At 47.4% G+C, this 5,327-nt stretch overlaps 1 pseudogene; it reads left to right on the forward strand.

Annotated features, from left to right (window-relative positions):
- The first annotated feature begins 1,804 nt into the window (after positions 1–1,804).
- On the forward strand, positions 1,805–3,391 carry LOC108293865 (annotated as a pseudogene).
- The last annotated feature ends 1,936 nt before the right edge of the window (positions 3,392–5,327 follow it).

Below are 5,327 nucleotides of genomic sequence, written 5' to 3' on the forward strand. Positions count from 1 at the left end.
ACATAATGACTTCCAGTTCCATGTTGTTGCAAATAACAGGATCTCATTCATTTTTCTGGCTGAATAGTACTCCACTGTGTGTACATGAACCTCATTTTCTTTTTCTTTTTTGAGATGGAGTTTCGCTCTTGTTACTCAGGCTGGAGTGCAATGGCGCAATCTTGGCTCACTGCAACCTCCGCCTCCTGGGTTCAGGCAATTCTCCTGCCTCAGCCTCCTGAGTAGCTGGGATTACAGGCACGCGCCACCATGCCCAGCTAATTTTTTGTATTTTTAGTAGAGACGGGGTTTCACCATGTTGACCAGGATGGTCTTGATCTCTTGACCTCGTGATCCACCCGCCTCAGCCTCCCAAAGTGCTGGGGTTACAGGCGTGAGCCACCGTGCCCGGCCCAAACCTCATTTTCTTTATCCATTGATCTGCTGATGGACACTCAGATTGCTTCCAAATCTTAGCTATTGGAAACAGTGCTGCAACAAACATGTGAGTGCACGTATCTCTTTGATAGACTGGTTGTTTTTGTTTTTTTTTTTTGAGATGGAGCCTCCCTCTGTTGCCCAGGCTGGAGTGCAATTGGCCTGATCTCAGCTCACTGCAAAGTCTGCCTCTCCCGGGTTCAAGTGATTCTCCTGCCTCCTCCCAAAGTGCTGGGATTACAGACGTGAGCCACCACGCCTGGCTCTGATTGTCTTTGTTTTGGGTTTATGCTCAGCAGTGGGATTGCTGAATCGTATGATAGCTCTATTTTTAGTTTTTGAGGAACCCCCAAACTGTTCTCCATAGCAGTTGTACTTTTCATGTTCCCACGAACAATGTACACAGTTCCCCTTTTCTCCACATCCTCACCAGCCTTTGTTATTGCCTGTCTTGTGGATTAAAGACATTTTTGGCTGAGCATGGTGGTTCGTGCCTGTAAGTGATCTTCCCACCTTAGCCTTCCAAGTAACTGGAACCACAGATATGCGTCCATCATGCTTAGCTATTTTTAAAAAAATAATTTTGTAGCCGGGCGTGGTGGTTCATGCCTGTAATCCCAGCATTTTGGGAGGCCGAGGTGGGTGGATCATGAGGTCAGGAGTTCAAGACCAGCCTGGACAAGATGGTGAAACCCCATCTTTACTAAAAATACAAAAATTAGCTGGGCATGGTGGCACACGCCTGTAATCCCAGCTACAGGGTGGGGGGTGGGGAGGGAGGGCTGATGCAGGAGAATCACTTGAACCTGGGAGACGGAGGCTGCAGTGGGCTGAGATCAGGCCACTGCGCTCCAGCCTGGGACAAAGCGAGACTCCATCTCAAAAATTAAAAAAAATTTGTAGAGATAGGTTCTTGCTGTGTTGCCAGGTCTTAAATTCCTGGCCTCAAGCAATCCTTCAGCCTAGGCCTCCCAAAGTGGTGGGATTACAGGTGTGAGCCTGGAATTATTCTATAGAGAGGCATTCATTCAACAAATATTATTAACAATGCCAGGTGCTGTAGATAGCCTGTAAAAAAGACCAAGTAAGGCCAGGAGTGGTGGTTCATGCCTGTAATCCCAGCACTTTGGAAGGCTGAGGTGGGAGGACAAGTTGAACCCAGGAGTTTGAGACCAGCCTGGGCAACACAGCAAAACCCCACTTCTATGAAAAAATACAAAAATTAGCCAGGCATGGTGGTGGGTACCTATAGTCCCAGCTACTCAGGAGGCTGAGGCAGGAGGATTGCTTGAACCCAGGAGTTGGAGGCTGCAGTGAGCTATGATGACACCACTGTGCTCCAGTCTGGGTGAAAGAGTAAGACAGACTCTCTCTGCAGCAGCCAGGAATGCTCACTGTTCACACGTTTGGTCCTCTTTGGCTCACTCGCCACCCTCACCGCCACACCGTGGACACCCCAAGGCAGGTGGTTAACTCCGGGCCTGGTCCTGCCAAGCTGCCCTGCTCAGTGTTGTTAAAGATACAAAAGGAATTATTAGACTACAAGGGAGTTGGCATTAGTGTTCTTGAAATAAGTCACAGGCTTTGGGAGGCCGAGGTGGGTGGATCACCTGAGGCCAGGAGTTCAAGACCAGCCTGGCCATCATGGTGAAACCCCATCTTTAAAATAAAATAAAAATAAAAAACAAAATTAAAAAAAAAAGAAATAAGTCACAAGTTGTCAGATTTTGCCAAGATTATTAACAGAGAATCTTGTGCGGTAATTGTTAGCCATTCCAGACAACTATAAGGTGATTTTTGTGCCAAGAGGTGGGTCCAGCCAGTTCAGTGCTGTCCCCTTAAACCTGATTGGCTTGAAAGCAGGAAGGTAGCCGGGGACGGTAGCTCACACCTGTAATCCCAGCACTGTGGGAGGCCGAGACGGGCGGATCACAAAGCCAGGAGTTTGAGACCAGCCTGGCCAATATGGTGAAACCCCATGTCTACTAAAAATACAAAAAATTAGCTGGATGTGCCGCCACATGTGGTGGCAGGAGAATCACTTGAAACCTGGAGGCGGAGGTTGCAGTGAGCTGAGATCGTGCCACTGCACTCCAGCCTGGGTGACAGAGTAAGACTCTGTTTCAAAAAAAGTAAAAAAGAAAGCAAGCAGGAAGCTGTGCAGACTATGTGGTGACAGGAGCTTGCTAAGGCCACAGAAGAAGCCAATAAGTTTGGGACTATAAATATCGTTCACCTTAAACTTGTGAATGATATAGATATTCCATATCCAAGCACCTGGAACCTCAACTGGGATGCCTCCTATGTGTATCACTGCACCAAAGAGATGGTGCGTGGTGTGGGGTGTGACTTTATGCCCCGTGTCAAGGGAGCAGTACTGGTTTGTGACATGTCCTCAAATTTCCTATCCAAGCCAGTGGGTGTTTTCAAGTTTCGTGTGATTTTTGCTGGTGCCCAGAAGAACGCTGACTCTGCTGGGGTCACCGTCGTGATTGTCTGTGATGACCTGCTGGGGTTTGCCCTCAGAGAGTGCCCCTCAGTCCTGGAATACAAGGCGCAGGCTGGAAATAGCTCACGATACAACGCGCCTCCATGTTGCAGCATCTCTGTCATGGGCTTGGTCCTGCCGTGGATTGAAAACAATGGAGGTGCTGCAGCCATGGAGAAGCTTAGCTCCATCAAATCCCAAATGATTGGTGAGATGATTGATAATTCAAGGATTCTACATATGTCCAGTGGACCCCCAAAATAGAAGCAAGATGAATATTCCATTCCAAATCGTCAATGCCAAAGGAGATGATGCTTTAGAAAAAGGTTTCTTGATAAAGCTCTTGAATTCAATATATTGCCGTTGAACAGGTACAGGTCTGTGGGAGGCATCCGGGCCTCTCTGTATAATGCTGTCACGATTGAAGATGTTCAGAAGCTGGCCACCTTTATGAAAAATTTGTTGGAGATGCATCAGCTATAAACACATCCTGGCCGGGTGTAGTGGCTCATGCCTGTAATCCAAGCACTTTGGAGGCCAAGGTGGGTGGATCACCTGAGGCCAAAAGTTCAAGACCAGCCTGACAAACATGGTGAAACCCCGTCTTATAAAAAAGAAAAAAAATTTTTTGAAAACAAACAAACAAACATCCTAACCAGCATATATGCTGTTCTTGAACAACATATAAACTTTAAACTAACTTGGGGATGGCTGCAAAAAAGTTAACAAGCACAGTATTTCTCACAAATGAACATGCTTATTATAGACTCTTCTTTTTTGAAAGAACAAGAGCAAAACATCTACAGCTCTGCAAAGCTGGTGGGACCTAATGTTTACCTTAATTCTGATTTGAACTGGAAGCATTTTATGAGAGCTTCTCATTGGTTTTCTTCTTCTTCTTCTTCTTTTGAGATGGAGATGGAGTCTTGCTCTGTCGCCAGGATGGAGTGCAGTGACGTAATCTCAGCTCACTGCAACCTCCGCCTCCTGGGTTCAAGTGATTCTTCCGCCTCAGCCTCCTGAGTAGCTGGGACCACAGGCGCCCACCACCACGCCTGGCTAATTTTTGTATTTTTTAGTAGAGATGGGATTTCACCATACTGGTCTCCATCTCTTGACCTCGTGATCCACCCGCCTTGGCCTCCCAAAGTGCTGGGATTAGAGGCGTGAGCCACCGCGCCCTTCTCTTCGCTTTTCTAACAAATTCCAGCTTATTTTGCCTTTCCTGTTACTTTTTCTAGCTAGATTTCAAACTTGCCTGTGGACTTAATGCAAGGTGCAATTAATTATTTCTGGAGTCATGGGAACACACAGGGTAGAGGGTAGGTGTTACCCTCTAAGTGCTGAATCTAGACATCTGTGAGGTCTCCTGGGTTCAGCAGCTGTTGATTCAAGGTCAACATTGACCATAAGGGGAGCAGGTTAAGAGTACCAGACGGCGAGATGCGGTGGCACCTGTAATCAAACCTGTAATCTCAGCACTTTGGGAGGCCAAGGTGGGTAGATCACGAGGTCGGGAGATCGGAGATCAAAACCAGTCTGGCCAACAGAGTGAAACCCCGTCTCTACTAACAACAACAAAAAAATTAGCCGAGCATGGTGGCTCACACCTGTAGTCCCAGCTACTCAGGAGGCTGAGGCAAGGGAATTTCTTGAACCTGGGATGTGGAGGTTGCAGTGAGCCAAGTTTGCACCATGGCACTCCAGCCTGGGCAACAGAGCGAGACTCCGTCTCAGAAAAAAAAAAAAACAGCAATAATTTGCAGAGCTGCCTCCATTCCTCAGGGCTCCTCTAGTCCCAGTCCATACACTTTCCTGCTGAATATTTCTCTCTTTTGGCTTTTATTTATTTACTTAAATTTTGGGATGGAGTCTCACTCTGTTGCCCAGGCTGGAGTGCAGTGGCGTGATCTCAGGTCACTGCAAACTCTGCCTCCTGGTTTCAAGCAATTTTCCTGCCTCAGCCTCCCGAGTAGCTGGGATTACAAGCACCCACCACCATGCCTGGGTAATTTTTTGTATTTGTAGTAGAGACAGGATTTCACCACGTTGTCCAGGCTGGTCTCAAATTCCTGACAGGTGATCCACCTGCCTCGGCCTCCTAAAGTGCTGGGTTTACAGGCATGAGCCACCATGCCGGCCTCTTGTGACTTTTAAATGAATAAAATGATGCGTAAGCCTGGGCAACATGGCAAAACCCCTTCTCTACCAAAAAAAAAGAAAAAAGAAAAATTAATTAGGTAGCTGTGGTGGGATGCGCCTGTGGTTCCAGCTACCCAGGAGGCTGAGGAGGGAGAATCTCCTGAGCCTGGGGAGGTTGAGGCTGTGCTGAGCCGAGTCAGCGTCACTGCTCTCCACCCTGAGTAACAGAGTGAGACCCTGTCTCAAAAAAGAGAAAAGATAAAAAGAAAGGAAGAAAAGG

Source organism: Cebus imitator, unplaced genomic scaffold, assembly GCF_001604975.1.
Source record: "Cebus imitator isolate Cc_AM_T3 unplaced genomic scaffold, Cebus_imitator-1.0 Scaffold552, whole genome shotgun sequence".
In the NCBI taxonomy this organism is placed as follows: domain Eukaryota; kingdom Metazoa; phylum Chordata; class Mammalia; order Primates; family Cebidae; genus Cebus; species Cebus imitator.